The 26,948-nt window shown below is 32.3% G+C and overlaps 2 non-coding genes across 2 annotated transcripts; both read right to left on the bottom strand.

Moving 5' to 3' along the window:
* Nucleotides 1–14,695: 14,695 nt before the first annotated feature.
* On the bottom strand, nt 14,696–14,775 carry TRNAL-UAG (transfer RNA leucine (anticodon UAG)). Its single transcript has one exon. It is a non-coding gene; the product is annotated as a tRNA-Leu (tRNA).
* An 11,768-nt stretch (nt 14,776–26,543) lies between these two features.
* On the bottom strand, nt 26,544–26,617 carry TRNAV-AAC (transfer RNA valine (anticodon AAC)). The gene has a single exon. It is a non-coding gene; the product is annotated as a tRNA-Val (tRNA).
* Nucleotides 26,618–26,948: the final 331 nt, after the last annotated feature.

Genomic DNA, 26,948 nt, shown 5'->3' with positions numbered 1-26,948 from the left:
AGATCTATCACAGAGATATTTTATATCCTCCTTTTGGCATTCTACTATTTCTAAAGGATCATAGATAGAACATTCTTTAATGATTTTGTATTTTATATTCCTGGCCATGAAAAGATGCTTAGTTTCTAAAGATCTAAAATTTTTGTACGTGTTGGTATATCTTAGAAGAAAACGAACCATTCTTGAAGGGTATTAAGCTTATAACAAGAACTTATAAAGACTTATTTTTATGGATTTGGGTATTTTTCTTATCTTCTCTTGTTTTCCACCCTAAGAGTAATGGACCCGGAGGATATTCACAAACAACTCACTGAAGATGTTAAAAGCATTGAAAATGAAGTTTTTGAAATGAGACAATTACTTAAGATATATAAAAACGAAGAGATAGCTCTTAAACGAGAGAGATATCTCTTAGAAGAGTGGCTAAGAGAGTATGAAAATAAGGAGAGTAAAGAGAGGGAGAAAGTGTGATGGAGAGTACAACCGCAGTATTGAACTAAACCCTCTATTTTTATTTAAAGGTATGTAATAGTTATTTTCTTATAATTTAAGAGCACTTAAGACCGGAATTAATATCTACTGTACATAACACCCTATGATGTAAAGACAAACTTATAGGTAACCACAGTGTTATGAATAACCACAATGCGACTTAAATAAAATGGTTATAAATTAATTATATTGTATATAGAATATACGTTCTAACTGTAACTTTATTGTAGAAGAGATTAGAGCTATAAAAAGATAGATCCTCTAGTACTGAACTCTGTGATTCCAGAAAAGCAACCAAGAGGTGTAACACTACTACAAATCTTTTTTGGATTATATGGGATCAATCTAAGTAATTCAATCTGATCTTGAATAGACATAATTTTTATCTTACTCCCCTCACTCAGCAATAAGATGATACTCTCCACGTTTTGAAGCGTTAAATTTTCATCATGGAAAATAAAAACCTCCTCAATTTTATTACCTAATAATGTAATAACACTTTCCATGTCAGAAAATCCAATGCTCATAAAATGCAACTGATTTAACTTAACCTTAAATATGGATGAGTTTATCGTTGATATGTCATCCACTATGGAGCAAGAAACGAGACATAGTATTTGTAATTTGTTACAATTTGATAAAGAAACAAAATCATTCTCATCTAAAGAAGCCTGTAAAATGCTCAGATAAACCAAACGTTGTGATAGTATACTTGGGCTTCCATTATCACTCAAGATAGAAGATAAGGTAGAGGATTGGGTCCTTGCCCTGCAAACTAGTGATGTCAATGGAAAGTCTTTTAGATTTTGGAAAACAGTGTCACTGTCTCTGCCAATATCCATATAAGAAAAATAAAATTTCTCTAAACTTCCTAAGTAATTAAACACATCCTCTTGCTCTTTCAACTTTATTTCTTCTATTGAAAAAGATGCTATCAATAACGTTCTAAGTTTTTCAATACTAGTAATGATTCTTAGATCATCCAAAGTAAGGGTGTGTGAAATAGCAAAACGTAAACTAAGAGATGTGAGAGTCTTGACAATAGTACTATCTTGAACAAATATCTTGTCTATGGAGTCATTGAAATCAGCAATCAAAAGTTCATCCAAACTAAACTGTGACAGGAGTGAGATGTGTTGTGTAGATCTGTACCTGATTCCTCCGTATTTTCGTGTAACACTAACACCCAACTTTTTCAAGTTTTTCTGTAGCTTCTCATTTTTTAGTATCAGATCCAGTGGACAATCTATCCCCCTTTCTCTTAGCTTACTGGAGATCTCATTGCTTAGTTCGCTGGAGGGTACAACATCACTTAGTTTTACTGTCAACTCTTCTAGAGTCTCTACAAATCTATCATTGCAGAACAAAGTGTGTGCAACAAAAAAGTCGCTACAATCTAGAGTGAGTTTTGTCAAGGAATATGATTGTGATAGTATCCTTATACTTTCAATATTTGTAATCTTACATTTCGACATATCCAACACTTTGAGACTCTTCTGTAGCTTGCAGTCATTGTAGATGAATGGGAAATCTATAACGATCTCGTGATTACTATATATTGTATTGATATACAATTCTTCTAACGAAAAAGTGGATAACTTTATAAAATCATCTTCTACTATTTCCATGACCATAACATCCATCACTTTCAGATTCTCTTTTAGTGTTTCACTCTCAAGCAGCATATTTAATTGATCAGCTGTAAATATAGGTGTGAAAAGTTTTAGTTTCACTAAATTGAGTGTTGCAATGTAACGTATCTCGGAGGAATTCAATAGACTATTTTTCGTGTCAAGTGAGTTAAAGTAGCCACAATTATTGAAAAACTTGACAATAGTGAAAGGTTCACATCCAATATTTCTAAGAGATGTTACAGCATGTGATTCGAAAACAAGCTCTTTTATGGGTATTTCAGCATCTTTGTTGTCCTCTTTGGTTTTCAACACGTCCTTTCCAAACCCTGCACCAGTAATGTCTAGAAAGACTTGGAACAGTACTTTCATCATATCTTCGCCAATAATATCATTGTTAATCAACTTATCATACATTTCACGACTTTCCTCACAACCAGAATCATGTAACTCCTCGTTCGAGTATTTCCCCTCACCATTCCATGATTTCTTTGATAAACCACTTTCTTTCGCCTCTACAAAATTATCTTCTATTAACCATATCACTGAAAACAACAAACTTTGGTACAGATTCTTAGTGTCAATGGTATATTCAATGTATTTGTTTACTGTCAACAATACATCAATTATTGACCTATCTTTTATACAGCTACCAATGCTTGATTCCTGTTTATTTAGCGATACAATCATATCAAATACTTCTTTTGTCGTATCTATTGGTATTGGGTCTTCATCACCCTCAAATTCACCAGAAAACACATCTAACATGTTTCTTATAGGATCGAATATCGTGACATCTTTAAGATCGTATTCGCTCACACCATCTCTCAATCCAATCTTAACTTTCTCGCTCTCAATTTCACACATTACTTGTAACACAACTATTAATGCATATAATATATTGTAGATCATTCTCCTCTCCTTATCTCTTTCTTTTTATTAATTAATTAAAGGGGAACGTTACAAATTAAATTAAATTTTAATTAAAAAGGAGGTGTGGGGTAAAAAAGGGTAAATTTTTTAAATAAAATCAATTCTATTTAATTGATCTATTACTCAACTAGTGCTGATAATGGACTGTGCCCCTTATCTCTAGGGTGGATTTGTGATGGAGGTGGTAATACTTCACCTCATTATAAGTTCCGGTTCTGTCAGAGAAGAAACACGTCAACTTATACTACTGCAGCCGTTTTACACCCTAGAAGTACCTAGCTTACTCACAACAACTAGAATTTGAGATATTTACCATCTCGCATGTGCTCGAATCCGCGGTCCTAAAATCAGCCCACTCTACCTACCACTTGCCCTCTTCCCTGGTTTATAGTTCACCAGTTATGAATTGATGATTTTATTACAAATTTTATAACTCATTAAATAAGATTATAATATTCTTCAGTGTCACTATTCCACTATCATCTCATTATCTCTATAAAAGTCAATGATTCTGAACAACTTGAGAAAAAGGCTAATATTCATTTTGAGTTCTCTTCTTGGAACTTGTTTATTGTACTCTTCTAAATTTTTTAAGACCGCCTTAACAGTATAATTTATAATTTCACAAGGATCGAATTTATAACATTCACATTGAAGATATGATGAAATACGACATATCATGACAATCATCATCACCTCATTTTTTTCTCTGAAGGACACTGGAATACGTTCCATTAACTTCCTTTCGTCCAAAATGGTACCTTCATATCCACATTTACTCTTTAGCACATATAAAAGCTCCGAATCACTACATTCCTTCAATCCCTCTAAACCCATTGTGAGGATATTTGGGATACTACTCTCTAAATTAAAAGGCACTCTCGAATCATTTATTATTTTTTTCACGTGAATATGAGGTTCTATACATTTTTGCCTAAGGAATATATCTAAATAGTTCAGATACTCAAAAGCTTTTAAGTCTAGACTCATCTCAGAATTCAATAATTCCCTCTTCATTATAAACCAATTAATCATAGAATAATAAATAGACAATAATAGTATAGAATCACTTCCTAAAATATGTTGTAACCACAAACAACGATCACTAACATTCAACTCGAAAATAATTGAAAATATTTCCTCGTCTGACCATTTATCCATTATTTTTAGGCATTTCTCAGTTAATTCCTTGTTTTCCCTCTCTAAACCACCACCACTGCTTGACTTCTGGGGTAAATCATTCCCTTTACAATCACACATCTTGGAAAGATAGTAATCCTTGAGGTTATCTATTCTAAATTTTTTAAATAGCTTATTCAAATCCTTGGATTCATTGATCTTATCGATAATTCTTATAGTTGTCTCAAGTTTATAAATTAATTCTGGTGGTATACACTCCAATACTTTAAAATTGGAGGTATCATTACCTCCATTATTACGAAGACTACTGCGAATATTACTCTGTACAAAAATCTTAAAAATGCTACCCTGAAATAATACGAAGACTCTCTTACTCTCCTCACCATTAAGCTTCTTTTTAAACGATTCAAAGTTCTTTTCCACACAATCAATTATTTTTTCTTGAACAAAGGATTCTAATGGAATGTCATTATCTTCCTCTTCACTTATATAATCAACATAATTAATCTCATCATCACTACTTTTATCAGATAATATGTCACTACATGATATCATTTTAACCATATAGAATGCTATTATTGCTACCTTCTCCAAGTCCTTAAATAGTCCTAGCATAATTTCTTGAGATCCTGAAATTCTTTTTTATAAAATGAGGATGGAGAGGTTCTTTATGCTTTCGAGTTTCTGGTAAAAAATATACCATTTGCATCAATTTTATATTAGCAAATAAATATACAATTTAATTGTATCTTTAAAAGGGCTACTTCTCTTACACATTTCAAAGTTGTCTTTTTATTTATATTCTCTTCTTCTGAGATACAGACCCTTAGACTTAAATGTTGAAAGAGTTGGTGAAAAGGTGTTTAAATAAATCAGTGATATTTTTAGAAAATTTGAGTTACATTGAGAATGAAGAGGTGACTTTAACACGAGAAGAATTGAAATGTATTTCTTTATTCAATCTAAAAGAATATAAGAAATTATATTTTCACACTCTGTGTTCTAGGAGCAGTGGTAAGGGATATGTTTTCTGTACGTGTTGCACACAAAATAAAAATTTTTTGAGAAATTATGCGTTAATGCTATACAAAAAATTAAACGAGAGAGGAGAAAAGGAAAATAAAGATGTGGAAAGAGTGAATCAATCAAGAAAATGTGATCCGAGTTGTATAGAAGATGACCTTTTAGATAAAAAAGATGAATATCTTTGGTATTTAAAAGCTTTAATACTTCCTGAAGACAGGATAGAACAGAAGATAGATACTCTCCTTACATCCATAGAAATAAACCATAAAGTGTGGGAAGTGTATGAATATCTTACCATAAACACGTCATTTAATGATATTGAGAGGTTGGATGAGTTCTTTAACTCTCATTTGTTAAAGGATCAACCTCTCTTCTTAGAATTTAAGAGAATTTTCTTTCTCTATCTCTTTACACAGAGACTTTGTAAATCACAGTTTTTCAATTCTCATGTCAGAGAGATAGAAAGAGTTATAGAGAAACAAAGAATAGAAAGAGAATGTGAATACGAGCTGATCACAGAGAAAGATGTAGGGTATACAGAATTGTGTAATGGGAAGAAAAGTTCTGAATTTTATAGCACCTCTGAGAATTACCAACCGAATATTCCAAGAGGATGTACCATAGAAAGGGAGACATCTTGTAAGTTGAATCATCCAATCATTCAGAAAGAATGCTATTCAACCTCTAATTCATATACGGATTTCTCTAAGGACCGTACAACAATATTTCTGAAATCTCTCCTTGGTGGAGTATTTTACCATTTAAGGAGATTTTCTGAGAGTCTATCCCTTTTTAGGGAGATAACTAGTAATCCCTTCTACTTTGATTTGGATTTTTTAGATCTTTACTCCAACATTTTGTATATAAGAGATGACAAGATAGAATTATCTAAATTGGCTATTAATTCTTGCAATATAAACAGGTATAGACCAGAAACTATGTGTATAGTAGCTAATTATTACTCTTTGATCAATAACCACTCTAAAGCTGTAGAATACTTTAAAAAAAGTATAATTCTGGATAATAAATTTAGTATCACATACACCTTAATGGGACACGAGTATATAGAGCTAAAAAATGTGAATGGAGCCATTAAATCTTACAATCTGGCTATAAAATATAATAGAAATGATTATAGAGCTTGGTTTGGAATGGCACAAGCTTACAATTCCCTAGAAATGTATGAATATGCCACGTTTTACTATAAGAGAGGTGTTGAACTAAAAAGTGATGATAGTTTCATGTGGATGTGTATGGGTGATAACTTCATCAAGGCCAAGAAGAGGGAAGAGGGTGTTAAGTGTTTTAGGAGGGGTATAGAGCTAGGTGATGTGGAAGGATACATCTATATAGCAGATATTTATAAGAATGATAAGAAGTATAACGAGAGCGTAAAGTTTTATGAGAGGTATATTAATGAGTGTATTAGGGGTAGAAAGAAAGGTAAAGAGAACAATGATTTTAGGAATGTAAGGGGTGAATGCTTAGATAGCGTACTAACGGGAAAAAGATCTGATTCATTTTCCAGGATTGTTAAGTTCTTAAGGGAATATTTTGGTAAAGTAGGAAATGTTAAGAAGAGTGAGTACTACGAATCCTTGGAAAATTTCGGGATGGGTGGATGCAAAGAGGAGATATTTTAAATGTAAGTAAAATAAACTTATTATTTTTTAATTTTAACTCCTTGTCCTAGCGAAAGGGTTAATCCTCACTTTCCTATTCTCAGTAGATCTAACCCTAACTATCCTGGCATGTACAGCACAAGATATGCAGTACTGCTGCTTGTTAAAATATTTCGGAATATCAAACTCTTGGTAAATAGAAGCAACTCTTAGATCGTCTGTTGCTGCTGCTTCCACCAAATTTCTAATTTGAAATCTCTTAACAGCTTTATCCTTTGGACATGCCCTAGAGCAGTTATCACACCTTATAAATTGAGTATGACCTCTATTCTTCTTTCCTCTTCCGTGGTTCCTCCTCTTCACCGGCTTTTATATTAGCATTGTCGATTTTTACTTACCATTTTTTGAAGGGTGGGGGTATTTGGAAAATTTTGTAAAGGGAGGAGGTGTTGAGTTAAGGACCATCTCCCACCCTTAGGTAAATAAAAAAGGTGGAAATAATTAAAATTTAATGAGAATCTTGGAGTATTTTAGGGATCTAAAGCACAAAATAATGACACAAACATTACCTGGAAGGTATAAGTCAAGATTCACCATAAGAATTTACCTAATTTTTTTAATTTTAGGATTAGCTAATTTATTATTTGGTATTCTTCTTACTATTGGGTATTTCAAGTTATTTGAAAGGAATATACCTTACTCTAGTGGTTCTAACACCTACTCCTTTGAAGTATCTAAAGTTATAGATAAACCAATTTACTTTTACTTAGAGGTGAGGGATTTCTACCAAAACCATTCCTTTTTATCTAAAAGTTACGATAAAAAACAATTGGATGGCAAACCCGTAACTGACTTGTCTTCTTGTTATCCACTGGAATATGAAGATGGTAAAATTGTATATCCATGTGGTCTTAAAGCTAATTCATTTGTTCAAGATACTTATCAACTGTTTAGAGAGGATCAAGAGATTGATATAGAGGTATCTGACATATCTTGGTCTTCAGAAATTAGAAAGTACAATCAAACAGAATATTCTCTAGACCAAATTACTAATCCACCCTTGTGGCTACCTTATAATTCGGTTCCTCAAATTCAATACAATTATAGATTTATTAATTGGATGGCTTTGTCGCCCTTCCCAACATTTAGGAAGCTATACGGTAAAATCTCTAATGGTTTAGAACCGGGAAATTATTATCTAATTGTAAATAGTACCTTTCCTTATGGTAAACTTAGCGTAACCTTTCTCGAATCTTCATGGGTGGGTCCAAAGAATTATTTTTTAAGTATTTTGTTAATCGTTGTGGGGTCTTTGATTCTCATCACTTTGCCATTTTTATTGTTGAAGAGAAGGTCTATTGCCAGAACAAGACGATAATAAAACCATTCAAATATAGCAACCTCTACATTTTAATTAAAAAAAATCCTATCCTAATCTATGTATCATTGTATCTCATTTCATATCTTATCTTCTCCAAGGATCTCCTCCCATCCCCGATATTTCTATTACTATCTATCTCTGGTAACCTTAATTTTCTAACGATATTCGACTCATTGGTACTATCTGATGAGCCATTTTTAAATATGAAGTATATTAAAGATGTGAATATTATTAACATTACAGTTCCCAGAAAGAATAGACCGATCTTAACTAATATTTTTTGTTCTTTGGTTAAATTAGCTTGTCTATTCATAAATCCTCTATTTTCACTCTTTTTAGAAGTATTTTTCACCTCCTTATCATCTTTTACCTTGTTATCCTCCATCTTACCACCTTCTACCTTACTCTTCTTCACTTTCTTAGAAGGTTTCTCTATATCTTCGTACTCTTCACTAAATACTTTCTTTGATGTTTCCTTTTTAATATTTTTGGCTTTTTTTTTCGTTTCAGCGCTATATTTCGATGTATTCCTCTCTTCACTGTCCTTACCTCTACTATAAACATCTCTTGTCCTACTTCTAAATCTATCCAAATAATCCGACGAGAAATTATAATCTCTGGTAGATAAATAACTATTTAATAATAAGAGTAGAAATAAAACAACTAGCATTCCTTTACTATACACTCTGTGGAAGTATTATGCTTTATTTGTTTATATTTCCTTTTAAGGTAATGAGATGAAATAAAGATTGTTTTACAGGGGATATATCAAAATTAAGAATTTCTATCTTTATTAAATACTTTCAGAGGTTATGAGAATGTGAAATAGATCATTGGTAAAATTATTCGTATCTTGAACTTGAAAGTGTTTGTGAAAGGTGTTAACTAACAAATTAAAGAGAGATAGAGAGAGATATGAATTGGAGTATAAAATAATACCTTTGATATCACCTTTGTATTTCAAAATACACAAAAATATCCTGATTTCTAGATCTCTAGATAGGAATATACTCGGATGATCGATGCTCTTCATCTCTTCATTAGTGCTCTGAGTATTGTCACCTTGAAATAATATCTCCTCTTCGTTACTCTCCTGGAGTAGATATTCAATAACCTGAACTTCGTATGTTCTATGGAAAGTGGTAAATATTGGTGAAGAAAGGTCTAGACTTATAAATTCTATGGGATCGTGTGACTTAAGAAGATTGAGAGTGGTCTTTTCTTCTGTATCTATTGAATATAAATTATCTTTAGTATGTATTTTTATGTTTTGGACTTCCTTTCCCTTTCTAAAGTTACAATTTTTAATTATCTTCATGATCTCTTGGCTATTCTCTGTAAAAAGGATCATTCTGAGGGTTAAAGCAAGGTTCATTGGATATGATAGGATAAACCCCAAGCTATCAGGGCTAGTTTGTGTAACTTTAACACTACCAGTGGAATGGTATAACACTGGTGTCCAATCACACATGGACAACCACAGCTTGAATGCTTTAGGGATCTGATATATTATTTGCTATATCTTTATATCCTATAATGTAATCACTTAAAATGTAGATTTTATGTTTCTTTTGTATCCCCTTCTCTGTGAGATATTCAAAAACGCTCCTATACTCCCCATAGGTAACTCCCCCATGCAAGTATATAACTATGATGTTTGTGTCATCTTTCGATTTTTTGATATAGGGAAAGGTGGTTGAATTCAATCTCTTATGGATAATATCACTCACTATCTTTCTAATTACTGGTCTATATCCTAACTTGATATCTAGATCTTTTTTAAACGAGGGAAAGTACTTGTACTGTTTTAAGTTTTTAAATAAAAGATAGAATCTTTCTATCGTATCATAGAATTCAGGGAAATTCCTCAAGATCCTCTCTTTAAGATTGTCTATTTTTCCTCTATTTTTTAGTCTTTCTGGGATACCCTCTGTGTTCCATTCATTTTCATAATTGTTTCTCATTAGAAAGATTAAAAGTAACTTTATCTTTTTATATCTCGGTATTAATGGATCTTTTATTCTTTCTTTAATCTCATCTATTCCAATCTTGTTATTCTTAATGATTTCATATTCTATTTCACTCAATTCCTTATTTTTGACACACTCTTTGATTATCTCACTGTGTATAGAGAGATGCGATTTAAGAACTTCTGTCTTCTTTGAACACTCTTCAATATTCTCGATAGCATCTTTGCTAATCCTTTGATGGATTTCTATTTCATTTAGAAACCTTTTTATCTCCTCAGAAACAAAGTTTATATCTTTGAACTTTATGTTCTCAAAGAAGTTATCATTAATAACAGAAAAGAGATCCTTTCCACTTCTTATCAACCCATGGTTATATTCCAGATATTCATATAACATTGATTGATACTTCCATTCATAAATCAATGGGGTGATCAGATCTATAGATCTATCTAGGATTATAAGTTGCGATCCTTTCTTTAGAATTGGATCTGAAAGCTTTGAAGAAAGAAGATCACCAATGTTTTTTACATTCTCTGTGTTATAGTAGCGAATAGATGGAGAATATCCCAATGTGGTAAATAAACTGTGTATACCATCACATATTCTGTCTATCTTCTCAGTTGATGAGTTGGTTTGTCTTGTACTATTTTTCATATCACTTCCAATTTCTTTCCCTACTTCTAAGCCTCTATTTAAGTACTCGGGAAAGACTACATAGAGAAACTCATCAAGCTTGTAAATATCCAAGTAAATCTCGTGGATCTCTCTTATAACACATAACTTATCACACTCAGCTAACTCTTGTAAGTGATAATTATAAATGCTTGTGGTAAATAGAATTATATATTCATCATAAAATGGGGAGGATACCTCTTTGAGCAGACACTTCATATTCGATGGTCTGAGTATCACAATACAAGATATTCCTGACATCCTCTTTCTCTTTGTATTTGTGATTTCCTCAAAAAGAAAGAAGTCTTTGGATAGAAATGTAGAGTGAGGTATTAAATTGCTTATTAATTGTTTTGTATCGTTGTCGAATAGGATAATTTTCAGTCCACAGCCTCTGTTTAGAATTTTTTCGATTTTTTCATTGAATAACTCATCTCCTTGATACATTGAAAGACCAGAGCTAACTTAAGTTGATATATCTTGCTAGTTATGTGTTTCTTGATTCCTTCCACTATTCCAATTCTCCTTATATACCTTTTAACTAAAACAGGTGTTTGAAATTATTAACAGTTTCAAATATAAAACTTTAATTTAATTGGGAAAAAGTAAAAAATAACACTTTTATGTTCATTTATTGTACATACTTATTCTTACTATTCTTTTGAAACCCAACCGTGTACTTCGATCCAACTTTATCTATCTGAAGTGGCTTTGAGGAGAATTCTATCTTTTTATCAACTTCATTCAGGACCTTCTCCCCAAAGAGAGATTCATAAGAATAGAAAAGGACTGAATCAAACAATTTAAATGATAAAGATGAGTGTCTATCCAACCAAAACCCACTATCTATCTCCTCAAACTCTAATTTACCTGAAGATTTAACAAAAACACGTTCCCCTATTTTTACCCTGCTCATTATCTCTCTATCCTCTGTTTCTATTATATTTAAAGAGGCATTAGGTAGAGCATACCATTTGAACGGGAGAGTGAATTTTTTGGAGAGGACTACACTATCGAAGAACATTTCATAGCTTTGGAAATGAAAATCTCTAAGGTCATAAAAGTCAAAGAGGGTAATGATGCTCTTCTGGATCGTGTCATCAATGTAACTCTCATCTGTTATTTCTAGAATTTCATCTCTCATTTTAGCAAGACTTTCAAAATTCTTCCTAGGCGTTTTAATTACCACATTCCCTTTACTTCCATACAACAACCTTTCCTTTTCACACATAAATTTTATATAAACTCCATGCTTCTTCATAATTCTTTGAATATTCTTCCCTCCGTACCCAATAACCTTCTTGTGGTGTTTCTCATCCAAATAAAACGCTAGTTCTTCCGGATATTCACTTTCTAAAAGCTGGAAGGCATAGCTCACATTACATGTTTTACCCTCCATGTGCACCACCATTCTCTTCACCTGATTTTCAATCCTCGTTTTAGTTATAACTTCACATAAGCTTTCCTTTATAATTCTATTTATCTTTCCGTTTTTCTTTCCACACAGAAACCCTTCAAGTTCGGGATCCACATCTACCTCTAACTCACACTCGCTATCACTCTCATTCATAATCCTCTTTATCTCATCCTTATGTCCTATAATAACAAATTTCCTCGTTTGGTAATTTTCAGCACATCCAATTTCCTTATCTTTTACATACATCCTGTTCATATCACTCATCTCTATATTTGTGAAATACCTTGTATTTATATCACTCACATCTTTACTATCAATCTCATCCCTGGATTCGCTGTCATGTTGGTTATTTTCAAAGATAAAAACATCGTTAAAGCTATGGTTTATATCAAAGTTGTCAAGTAACAGTTTTACTATACTATAAAATATCTCCATTATCACATCCTTACACTTCTTATGCTTTGACTTATCAAATCCAATGAGTGATATTTTTGTGAAGATGTTATTTCCATCTTCTATTTCAAAATAACAATCGTTAGAACATAAGACATCCTCCATCTCAGATCTCTTATAATACAAGACATAGTAAAACTTTAAAGTATCAACAGAAAAGATAGATTTGAAACATTCTAGAGAATCCAATTCTAAGATACCAAAAGAGTCAATTAAATTCTTCTGGTCACTGATGATCAGTGCAGATGAGTTTATCTTTGATTTGTAGAATACCCTGTATCCAAGTCTTATTAGTTTTTCTGTAGAAAAATATCCTACCTTGTTTACCATTTCTCTCCCCATCAAAGCCTCTAACATCTTAATTATTTCTATTCTGGCCCTATAGCTTGCATCTTCGGTTCCGTTTATAAAGATATTTGCCTCATGAGAAATGTTCAATCTTATTAAAGTACCGGTCTCTTTAGCTATTAGCTCCACCCGCTCCAAGATTATACTTTTATTAGAGTACAAGCATAACGGTACATTGACTATGTAGAAATATCTCAGGACTCCACTAATTCTCGAAAGAAAGCTCTCTTTAGACGATTCAAAGTAGTTATAAACCAGAACTTTTCCAGTCCCGTCCCTCATTCTTAGAGAGGAAACCTCTCCCCTATCAAGAAGTATTCTCTTCAATCCTTGAAGCGTTTCGTTGAAAGCTCTAATTTTCAACTCATCTGGAACCTCTTGTTTAGTACATACTCCGAAGTAAATGTTGTATTCCGTATTATTCCTTAATCTAAACTTTCTCTTTATTCTCTCAAAGTCGTTCATCACACACTGATTATAAAGAATTAAACATTCTTTTATTTAAAGTGTAATTGAAACATTTTTCAACCAACTGGATATGAATTACCATATTTTACAATTTGAAACATCTATTTTATCAATTCTATTTTTTCATTTACTTATAAATTGAGCTGTTACATCCTAAGAAAGTCTATTAGTCCGCTATATTTTTTGTATCATTTGCATTTGTTAAGAACAAAAGTATAGAATTCTTGGTATCTATATAACGTATCACTCCATACTCATTCTTTGGAAATCTATCGTGCATACCACTCTATATGCAGATCTCTAATAAGAGTTGTATGGAATATCGCAGGAGGTGTGTAATAACACATGTTATATTTTCATGGATATTACCCTCTGAAAATGAAGAGCAAATTTGAAAGAGAGCTAGAATTCCTCCAGTCTCTCTGTAATCCAGAATACCTCCAATTTTTGTACAATAAAGGCTATTTTAAAGATGAAAGGTTTGTTTCATTTCTCAACTATCTTCAATATTGGAAAGATCCGCCTTATAACAGATTCATAATCTATCCTCAATCCTTGGAAATACTTAATTTGCTATGTAATGACTCCTTTATAGAGTCACTTTCCGATAATTCCGTATTTTCCACTCTCATAGAGCAACAAATTAACATTTGGAAGAATAGAAAATGAAAGATAGAGAAAAGGTAATGAAAATGGTACAATAACACATTTTAAATAAAATAAATTCTGTTTTTTATTTTATATCCAACTATTAACATTACGTTTCTATCCACCTCTTAAGGCCAGTACCATATGAACAACACTCATATTCCCTATATTATAGTCGCTTAAAGTCTTATTTTCGTCTATCATAACTCTGCCATAATAGATAAGTCTTTGCTTCTCTGGTGGAATGTAAGTGTATCCTTCAATATACTCTTTAAGATTTGTAATTTTCTCATTGTTATCAATTTCTATTTCTATTTCTCTACCAGTCAAAGTCATTACCTTTACTATCATCTTCCAAGGGAATGGGAAAAGAAACAATGGGCTTTATTTAAAAAATTAAAATGCATAAACAAAGATTTGGTTAGAGGTAGAAACAAAGCTTCAAAAAAATAGAAAATGGTCCTAATGTTATTATTTCTTCGCAAAGGACAAAATAGTGTGAGAGGGATTCGAACCCCCGCCCTTTCGGACTGGAGCCTAATTCCAGCGCCTTAGACCGCTCGGCCATCACACTTCCCGCTGGGGAAGTCAAAGTGTTTTTATATCAAAAGGTGTCCCCAAGAATATCATCAAAATACATCCCTCAAAAAATACCCTAAACAGATGGTTCATCCAATCTTTCCAATTTACAGTCTTAAGGTGAAGAGAATGTTTGTTATAGCAGCAGGGGGAGGTGGGGAGCCGGAATATGGGAAGAAAAATGGAGTAGTTTTGTTAGACATAACAACCAACAAATCACTTTCATATTTTGAAACACCAGATATGATCCTTCAAATTGAAATTTACGATCCTCTAGAAGAGGAGGAATCTCTGGATGAGGATAGCTTCTTTGAAGATAATATATTTAATAGGGAAGATACCAAGGATAATGAAATGGGTTACGAAACTGAAACCAAAATAAAGAAAGAAGATGAAAAGATAGAGGGTAATATTGTAGAGAGTGTTAAAAACAGCACTATAATAGATGAATATTCGAATAGAACCATACCATGTACCTCTAATTCCCTAGAGATACAAAAGCTTCCCTTAAATAGCAAAAAATCCCCTTTGAATCCAAATACCATTTTTGAAGATGAACCTAATGGACACAACAAATTTGATGAAGAGGTGAAAGAGATACCTCTGTATATAGCAATGAGAGGATTGGAGTATTTCTATGTTTTGAAATTGGAAAATAACACATTTTTGGAGATGAAAAGGGTTAAGAAAGAGGTAACTTTTTTATTTTTTAAAAATCTCCTGATTTTTATCTCTAATTCCAAGATATACTCCTTTTATAGGATAGATGAGAATTTAGAGATTTTATCTGAGATAGAGGATGATAGAATAGAAGAAAGGAAGAGTGTTAGAGATAAGAATGAAATTGATAATAGAAGTGGTAATAGTAACATTTATAATTCAATTCTAAATGATAGAACAATTGAGGAATATGTTTATATCCTAAGTAAGAACAAGAAAGACAATAGAATCACTGTTAGGAGAGAAGAGGGGAATTCGGATATAATCGAGAATTGGGTCCTATTTTTTATAATGAATAGAAGAATTCATAAAGTATTAAAAGAAGAGAACAACTTTATATTTGTATTTAGAGACAAGAAATATTCCTATAGTAGGGAGATAGGATGCATTTTCTATATCAAAAAGTTAAATTCATTGTGTTTCTATCTTAAGGGAGAGAACTCTACCCTCCACATCATTGACAATAAAAATATTGAGAGAATCTATGATATTGATAGGATTACCTGTATCTCTTTAGATAAGGATGTGGTTAGCATTGGTACAGGGAATGGGTGTTCCTATGTAATTGTAAATGGATATTGTTATAAAAATAAGTTGTACTATCTACCTATAACGGGTGTTTCTTATTGTAAGAAATTTGTTTATTTCTCATCCTTTGATGGAATGGTAGATAGGAAAAAGCTGAGGTTTAGAGGGTATTTTTATTACTTTGTGATTTTTGGTGTTATTTTGAGTATTATCCTGGGAGGAGTGATATTTTATAGGAAGAGAATTATGTTGTGGAATGGAAGTGCATAAGGTAAATAAAGGTAGGGTAGTTCATCGATCCTTTTACTGAGAAAGGGAAGGTAAGGAAGTTTCAATAAAACAAATTCATTATATGGTACATATCTTCTAGATAAAGTGGTACCGTGGTTATACTTATCTAATTATAATATAGGATATTTTCCCGTACGGTATCTAAGGGTGTGTTGGTATCTCCTACCTCTTATTATCCTTATATCAAAGATTGGGTTAATTTCTATCCTTGAAAAGCTAAAATGAAACAAAGGGAGATAAAGAATGATAAAAGTGTTAAAAACAGTAATATGATTAATGTTAACCATACTTGTTCTACTTATTATCCGTTTAACAGTACGTTTTTTAGATATTTAAGTAAGTATTTCTACATCTTACTGTTAATATTTTCACTTTTAATCACACCGCTAATACTAGTAATATCTTCATTGATGAAGATTGTCTCTAATGAGAAATGTTCTATAGTTCTTAGTAGTACTATAGGAAAGATTCTTTGGAAGATTTTTGATAGAATTGTAAAGAATGATGTCTTTGTAGAGAATCCAGAAGAACTTAAAAAGATAATAGAATTAGAGAATTATATTGTAATAAGTAACCATGTAGGATCTATGGATTTTATAGTTGTTAATAGTATAGCTAGGAGAAAGGGGATGATAGGGCATTTAAAGTACATTCTAAAGAATTCTATAAGGTACATTCCCATATTTGGGTGGGGAATGTCACTCTCCAAGTTTTTATTTATATATAGGGACATTTCCAGGGATAGGAAGATTATCAAAGATTGGGTTAACTTCTATATTTCTAAGAATCTACCCTTATGGTTGGTGATATATCCTGAGGGTTCCAGATTTACCAAGAGCAAATCTTTAGGATCTCAAAGGTTCTGTAAAGCGAATAATCTACCAGTTCTAGAGAATACCCTATTCCCAAGAAGTAGAGGATTTACCCTGTTTCTTGATGAGGTAAGAAATGGATATATTAAAGGAGTAGTGGATATAACAGTACAGTACATATCGATTGATGATAGTACACCAAATATGTTAAATTTTTTATTTTTAATTCCCCGTGGATATTTTAGAGTTAGAGTAAGGGTCATTCCTTTAGATGAAGTTGGGGATGGCAAGTTATTTTTAGAGAGGTTATTTGTAGATAAAGATAGAGTTATAGGTGAATGGAAGAGATGTGGTGTAAAGTTGTGACAGAACGTATTGGATTCCACTTTAGATAAATTCTGACAAAAACACCCCTTGGATGGTTAGGGCTACCAAGGGGTGCTTGATTCAAACTGAGCCGAGTGTTAAAGAGGTAATTCTAAAATTGGGAGAGAATTTTATAATTGAAGATATCAATGAAACATCTTTGTTTGTTGATCCCAAGTGTGTTGATGATCTAAGAACTAAGGTAGAGAGGATCATTTCCACAGCTACAAAGCACACGAATGGACACACTGAGTGATAAGATACATCACGAATAAGAATTAAATAAACTTTTATTTAACCCAATCTTTCATCTCTCACTCTTATTGTAGAAGGTTAGTGTTCCTAAGAGGTTCTGTTTTATAAATGGTCTCAAAGAATATCTTGAACATCGAGAAGATGGAAACCAAGGAAGTGAAGATGTATGGTGATAAATGGACATTGTGTTTGTGATCATACACATCAATAAACATCTTACTAAAATCTGCCACAATATTTAGTAAGTGAATGTGATTTCCCTTATTAAGAATGTTTATTAGTACACTGAGAAGGAGGTGTGTAATAAATTTAAAGTCCACTTTTATATCATCGCCATTTTCATTGATTATTTTATCTGAGAGAGGGACCATTCTTTGCTTAGTTTGTGGATATGTTGGTATTTCTTTATATGCCAGATATGTTGTAACACAGGTATGTATTGTAGATAGTGGAATACCTAACAGCTTTATAACATTGTAAATCTTGTAAATGAACCTGGATTCACTGTAAAGTAGGTCTGACACACACATTTTCAAGTGATCTAAACGTGAAAGATAGAAATGAACATTTACAGCCATTAAATACAAAGTTACAAGAGAGCAAATAATAAGAAGTATTTTGCTCACTCTTGTAAAGAATAATTTTATCAATCCATGATCCGATGACGATCTTGAGATTATCTCCACAGTACTTGAGACCATAAAAATTATTGAAAGTATTTTAAATATCTCTGGGACATTCCGAAAGTCCTTTAATATCAAATGGAAGATTAAAGAAAGGATAAAATTTCTAATTACGCTTACTTTTCTTAAAACGATGTTTATCTTATGGTTAGATGGAATACCTTCCCTTATTCTTAAAAATGTAGAGCAGATCTTGGAGTACATCTCTAAATCCTCTTTCCTTATCCTTACCTCTTTTTATACTCCTATTAATCTATCCCCTTAAGGAAATAATTAGGGGTATAGAGTGAGTAATAGCTAGGTTAGGGTAAAGGGTTTGCTATTAAAGTTTATATTTTTTGTTAATTTCATTTTAATTAAGCTATATCTCTCTTTATAATTATTAAATTTATGTTTAATATACCTTTAAATGCTTACAATCTCACAGTGTACTATTACAATATACGGCGCAACATTCAGGTGAAACAAGAACACCTTTTCACAATTCTAGTGTGATTTTATACCAGCGTATATAACATAAATCTATCTTCAGATGTGTTAGAGGTGAGGTCTATTGAGATGCATCTTAAAGGTGTCTTTTACCAAGACAGAAATAACTGATCTTTAAATCAAAATCTGAAAAGAAACAAAACTCAGTGGTGATTAAAAATGAAACACAATGAAATCACCCAACAAATCAAATCCTTGTGAAAAGAAAAGATGTATGAAACACTTTAATTTCTTCCTTTAATTCGTTTACCTGAAAAGAGTGATATAAAGTTACTGGATGGGTTATAAATACAAGAAGGATATCAATAATTAAAGAGATGAACCAAAGGTAATAGGTGGTTTTTGAAACTCTAAAGATAGATTTAAAATATAAATAAAGATACTCACTAAGGTTAAAAATTTAAAATGTTTTTGATAGTTTTATTGAGTATTAAAATAATTCGTGGTGCCACCGTAGCATCAAATTACGATAAAATCCTTGATTGTTCCATTGGAGGTCCAAAAATACGTGTTGTAAGACCTGAAAATCAGGATTATAGCAATAACACATCTTGGACCTGTACTGGAGAGGGGAATAGTGTATATACAATAGAAAATGGAAATCTTTATCTTACTACGAGCTCTGGTTCTTCTAGTGATTACAGCACTTCACCCACTACATCATTTTATGGACCTAGATCTAACAGAAGAACTGAAATAACACCAGAAGAGGCTGAAAATCATTTATGGAATAATTGTGGTGCATCATGCAAGTGCTATCCCAAACCTTCTAGTTATCCACCCCACGTACCACAGTCACAATCTCATGTTTTTGGACAGGGAAGTGGAAGTGATAGCACTTATCAGTTAAATACACCATTAGATACGGCATATGGACAAGTTGATGGATCATCCTCACTGATGGGTGATCCAAATAAATTCGTTACGATAAAGTTAAACATAAAATGTCATCCAAAATCCGATACTTTATCAGAGAACCAACGATCACCGTTTACAGCTATGATATGCTCTACTTCTGATCAATCTCAATCAGTGGTTTCAGGTGAGTCTTCTTCATATTCGCAAACACCTCAATATATAAATCAAGGGCGTTCTCAATCCAACACATCATCCCATGATCCAAATTACAGCGCTGAATCACTTTGTAGCTATGTGTGTGATCAGGTAACTCAAGACCAGAATTACCACACCAGGGAACAAACACCTTATAGTCAAGGCTATCCTCACTCAAATGGCTATGATACTCAGTATACAACACCATATACTGATCATCATCCAATGAGTAGTTATTATTCAGGTGGTGATCCATCTTCGCAATCCAATCAATACGGTCAAAACTGTTTCTATACTTGTAATTCACCACAATCTAGTGGGCAGAATTATAATTATTCGGAGAGGTATAATCCATCTTACACACAGAATAGTACCTATTATCAATCACAAAACAACACACACTACGGAGGGTATCCCTCTACCTATCCAAGTTCCATTCCAGCCTCACAACCTACCAAATCCGGCCAAGAATGTACTTATGTCTATGTTTGTGATCAACCATCACATTATCAACATCAGAACAGTCAAAATAATGAGTCGAATAACCCGAATAATCATCAATCATTACAATCTTCCCAATATGGTCAAAATTGTTTCTATGTTTGTGATCCATCACACCAAAGTTATACACCCTATTCTTACAGCCAAACAAACTCTCCAAACACTAATTATCCACAGTACTCCAATCAAATAGCACATTCTCATAGCAATCCATACTATACATCAAGATATGATGGGAGAACATCTCCATATGGTCAGGGATCTGGCTTTCAACCACAGGCATCGTATGGATCCACAACAGCACCTGGATCTGTCATCTGTGAGTATCTACCGGATAGTGGGATGAATGCAAGCAGTAGTGAGAGTTCAGCCTTTTAAATTTGTGAATAGAAAATAAATTATAAATTAATATACTTTACGTTTCCTTTGATTAGATAAAATGGAAGTTGGGCCACCCTTTAACCTCCAATGATAGAATGTACTTACACCAAAGATAAGAGAAAGAAGTTAAAGCAGTGGATAGATGGGTATTTAGAAATAAAAGATCAAAAAATACATCTATATGATTCAGAGAAACATAAGATTTACACATTTGTATATAAAGAGTTAGATATAGAAATAGAATCACCCATTTATTTGATATATTGTGAAGGGATTACAGAGAGGAATACTCAGATCGTAAAAGACACTAAAAAAGTAAAAATAAGTACAAGGGAGAGAATTAAACACTCTAAATTCTCTACCAATCCCTTAAAAGAAGGGAGCAGAAGCGATCATGAGGTGGAAAAGATGGATGTAGCAAGAGGAGGTAAGGAGAACATTGAGGATTGTGTAAATAGTAATGAGGTAAGGTTTGCCAACAAAGTTAAAGAGAGGGGTAGAACCATAGAAGAGATACTAAATATCATACAGAAGGAATAAGACATTTCTTATAATTAAAAATTCTCTCCCAAATCACAAAACTTCCCTTTTTTCTAATTTTCCTCTTCTCAACTCTTAAAAACTCCTTGGAACACAAAAAATCAACCACTCCTTCTACTTTACACTCAAATAAATACTCTCTAAATCTTTCCATTGTCTCTAGCTGGTGAGAATCCTTTAATGAAGTGTTACAAACCGCTATAACAATCTTTCCACAATACAAAGACTCTAAAACAGTTCCAGCACCACAATGAGTCACTATTACGTCATAGTTATTTATTTTTAGATCACTTTTGTAATCAAAAATTTCAAAATTACTTTCAATATAACACTTGCCAACACTTCCCTGTTGTAACGTTACCTTTTTATATTCCTTTAATATCCTTTTCCTGCCTTCCAAAACTCTATCACTCAACTCTTTAAAATTTGTAGATCCTACAGTCACTAAAAGGTTCATAAAGGGTTATCTAACAAAAATTGGATTTTAATCTATAACCTCATTTCCCTACCCTACACTTAGAGATAACAACATTAATATACTCCTCTATTTTTATATTCTTTATCATTTCCTTTTCTATTCCATTACTCTCTTTTATAAATCTTTTGGTTATCTCCTGTACCAACTTACCTTTCTTAACATACCCCGGTACTAATCTACACCTGAACTTGTAGTTTTTTAGAGTATCCCAGGGACCACATAGTGGTATAGCGTGGAGTATCCTGTCACTCCCCACAGGGCTATGAGAAAACATGAGAGTATTCTCCATCTCTTTTAATACCATTTTATCACTTACATCACTGCTCTCTACTCTAAATACAATACCAATTCCATACTCTAGCCTGTAACAATCTACAAAATTCTTTTTCCCTCTTATAATGAAAGATCCTTTAGATAAAAACTCTCCTGTAGGTGGGGTTTTGGATACTTGTGATGAGTTAACGTAATAGACCTTGTTAACAATCCCAGTCTCCCAACACTTAGACATACAAAGTGCCATATTACCCGCCTCTAAAATACAGGGTCGAATCTCACCCTCAGAACATCCTCTCAGAATAACAGAACTACCACCCTGTACATCACAATGGAAGTATAAATCATCACTCTTCATATATTTCTTAACTAAAATTTCATTTTGTTGTGAATTCTTACCTCCCAGTACCAGGTACCCCGCTGAAGAGATAAAGAAATTAAATTTCTCAAACCAATACTTTTCTCTTTCCTTTCCTTTCTCTTCAACAATCTTTCCTTTAGTCTTCTTTCTGATACTCTCCTCCGCCTTTTTTATGGCTAGTTTTATATTCTTTCTGGTTTTATCTATCTTCTCTCTTGTTCTCTTCTTCAGGTCATAGAATTTGTTGATATTCAAATGAAAAGACTTCTTAAAGTCTATTTCTATCTCTTCCCCTTCTAAGGTTACACAACACTTAAAGTTTTTAAAATCAGACTTTGTTATTATCTTAGCTATGTTGTAATTTTCATCTTTATGATCATCATCCCCTTCTTCTCTTTCACTCTCTTCTTTTTTATATCTCTCAAACTCTTCCCATCTAATCTTATCCTCACTTACCCTTCTATGTACCTCCATAACTTTCTCCACTACTCTTTGATTTTCTAATAGCAGATCTACAATCCTTTCATATCTAGAAACATCGCCTTCTAATTCCTTAATTCTACACTCTTGTCTTTCCTTTACCTTCTCAACTTTCTTCTCTACCACATTCCCTTTCTTTTTAATTCTATCCCTATAATACTCCTCTACTGCACTGTTAAAGTCCTTAAATTCTGTAGCCTTACTCTCTAACACTTCTTTGAATTTAAAGGGTAAGAAATTAACGTATCTTCCCCGAGTACTTAGAAGTATCCCATAATCTTTCATGTTCTTCATCTCCTCCTTAAAATTATTAAAAAAGGTATCAAATGATAGAACAAGAGGATCATTTTCTTTATAATTCTTTATTTCAGTTTTATTTCCACTGTTTCTTTCAATTAACTCATTCAACCTTTTAAATCCTTCTTCCCCCACTGTTTCTTTGAATTCATTAAACTTTTCATTAAATATTAAAGAATCTAAACCCAAAAACTCTCTTAGAGAAGATAAATATCTTTCATTAATGGTAAGCTCTTTAATTCCTCTATCTAAATCTTTATCACTGGCTCTATTCTCTAGAATGAAATTTATAAAATTTGAAAATGAAAAGTTTAGTTCTAAGAAATTAAAAATATAGAACTCACCTTTAAGGATGTTTAACTCTTTTATTGGCCTGAAACATTCCAAAATTTTCCTATCTCTATCTAACAATAGGATATTACCGGAAGAGTAGAACTCAAGGATTAGGAAATGGGGTTCTGATCCTATGGAAAGATCAAAACACACAACCCTATCAAAACCTACCTGATATACACTTAAAATCTTAGCCCTACGTATTTTTGATCTAAGAATTTTACAAAAGTGTGATATTTCAGTTAAGGTATGTGTTGTTAAATGAAATCTAATACCTGGCTCTATTAATATCACATCCTTGTTAGACAACTTTAAGGTATATATTCTCTGTGATTGAGAGTAAATATTTTGAATGTATTTATTCTCCACTCTACCCTTTAGTTCATTTACTATAACTCTTAGATCTAAGTAGGTAAATCTTTGTTTCATTTTGGGGTGTGGAAGACAGGAGAGAAAGCTTTGGGATAAGACTTGTGGATTAAAAAATTTTAAAAGTATTGTTTTTATGTTGTTTAAAGATCCCTTGAATTAAAAATGAAATTGATAGATAAATACACACCAGTCTACAAAGGTAAAACAGAGATGATCGTTTGTTACATAGTACCCTATCTAAATGACTGTATGATTTGCTTAGGATTTTATAAAGATCCTAAAATATTAAAATGTGGTCATTTATTATGCTACGGATGCTTATTACTGTGTGTTAATGAATACGCACTCTGTCCTTTGTGTTATATCTATATAGATGTGTATTATAACGTGGAATTAGTCTTTTGTAAAAGTTATAGCGTTAAAGAGTTTATTTTATTGAAGAAGAACTATTCTGAAGATTTAAAAGGGTCTTCCAATTTCTCGTTTTATTATAACTGTCCTTTCTTTAGTTCTTACTTCATTGAAGATAAAAATGGAAAGTTAGATGGAATGAAAAATGAGGGGGATGTAATAAGATATGGCAAGAATGATAAAAAGAATAGCAACTCTATTTTTTACCAGTCAAATGATGGACAATTAATGTTTATGAACAGAGAGAGTATTACGAAAATGGTAAAGAAATATAAAAGATACGAAGATATGCCAGAGTACCTTTATGTAAGGATTTTGGATTTAAGAAGGGTTATTTATAGAAGAAATGCATATCTCTCTCATTTAAATGACTTTAAAGAGATATCCTTTGTGTACTTTTAAAATAAACCTTTTTATTGTAACATAACACTTTAGCAGTGATATTTAATTCTATTTCATGCCATTTATGGTAATTTTAAAACGTAAAGGAAAAAGTTTTGTATTTGCAACCCTCAGGATTCTATCATAGGATAGAAAGGTGGTGTATTTAAGTTAGAGTAGTAATAGTTGAGGTAGGGGGATTCATTGACGAATAAGAAGAGTAAGTAGCGTAAAAACGTTGCTGTGGAAAGGGAGTTTTCTTGGGATCACTAATTTTATGATGAAAGAAAGCATCTTTCCTATCGTAGAGATCTTTTCTACTCCTTGGTAAGAAAATACCATCGTTGCTAGTTGATGAGTCTTCTCTATCCTCTTCATTAAACTCTTCAATGGAGAATTGTTGTTCTGGCTGATCTTTCTTACAAGTGTGGTTATTATCAAATACGCTGAATTTGTACCTCTAATTGGTAATGGCACTTTAGCCATACAATACTCTACCTTTTTAAATAGCCACTTCCTTTCACTTACTGTTGATTTAATGGTGTAATGTCCATCTCTCTTTTTAACCTTCCAAAATTTGTTCTCAGTATCACTCAAAAGGCATTTCTTAGGTGGATCATCTTTTCCAGTAAAACACACAAAACTACCACCTACGTTCAAAGTATACTTCTTATCATCTATCTTTTTTATTCTTACAATTTCATTTGCAGAGTCTGGAAATGATTTATTATATAGCCCTAGACTATCTGTTATTCTAAATACCATCATCATGTGTTCATCATCTTTAGGCGTAATAATCAGATCTTTACCCAATTTATCCTTTTCTATGTATTTACTCAATACGTTCAAGAAATAGAATATTAAAATATATCCTTTAGAACTGAGATATACCTTTATACCAATAGGTTGTCTTTCTTTTATATGCTTTATCTCCTTACTTTCTAAGGATTTCTTATTTTTACACTCTCTTATTGTACTATTCCCGAAGATACTGCAACTCTTTATCTTTTTACTGAAAAGTAGCCCATTTTTCATTATCTCGCTCACTCTTTCCTTGCTCATCTTGTATCTAAAGTTGTTACACTTCATTTTATATTTAAAAAAGTCTTTAAGTTTCAAATTAAGCCACTCATCTATTCTTTGATTACCATTGAAATATTTGACTTTAAGTCTTTACTAATAAAAGGATGGTTTAAGATGATTCGTTCCATTTGTTTTAAGCCTTTTTTATCTTTTTAGAGATACAGAATATTTCCATATTAAAACAGAACATTTTAGTATCCCTCTTTGTTTATCGTCCTTTCCTTATAAAGTAATGAAATCTATTCATCAACATTTCTCCTTAAGAGAATATAAAAAGGAGATATGGAAAACAAGGGGATAGAGGTAAGTGATGAAATATGATCTACCATATTACTGTCCTTGCTTATCACCGAGATTTTGTATATCCTCATATCTATGTCCATGCTATATATCCTCTGTAATATATGGAAAGATATTCAAAAGTAGGAATTTTTCAATCTTTGGATGTATGTGTATTCCATTTAGTGCATATGGAATAAGAAGGTTTGTTATAGATAGATTGAATTATACCGAGGATTATGAAGTAAGTGTTGTTAAGAGTATCTGTTTTTGCAATTCCTTAACACAAGATGTACATGAAATGAATATAAAGAAAATTGGGGTATTTAAATACAATGAAGAGCCAGAAATAGAAGACAGTTCAGATTTCGTGTGAACTCAAAAAATTCAAAAACTTGTGTCGTCCCGGAATCGAACCGAGGACCTCCCGCGTGTTAAGCGGATGTGATAACCAACTACACTAACGACACCCGAGGGAGCGGGAAATAAATAATTAAATAATAAAGAAAATAAAAAATATGGATCCATATTTATAAAAATCAACCTCATTTTTATCCATATAACACATTTCGATGAGATTCGTAGGGTGTATCTAACTCTCTAGAAGACATCTCAAATAAAAATTTTAACCTCCCCTTTGAATGGAGTATGATCTAACAAAATTTCATTTGCTCTCTAAGATGAGGGAACTAGAGAGTGATACACCAAGAATTAAACACAACTACAATCAAACTAGTTACTGGTATCTTGGTGACATGTACAAGTCATTCAAAAAGATGTTTCCTTCTACCAATATTTCTA

This window comes from Nylanderia fulva, unplaced genomic scaffold, assembly GCF_048542155.1.
Source record: "Nylanderia fulva isolate GAGA-0341 unplaced genomic scaffold, ASM4854215v1 Scaffold152, whole genome shotgun sequence".
Taxonomy (NCBI): domain Eukaryota; kingdom Metazoa; phylum Arthropoda; class Insecta; order Hymenoptera; family Formicidae; genus Nylanderia; species Nylanderia fulva.
Note: the sequence above shows the minus strand (reverse complement) of the source record. Positions and strands in the feature narration are given on the sequence as shown.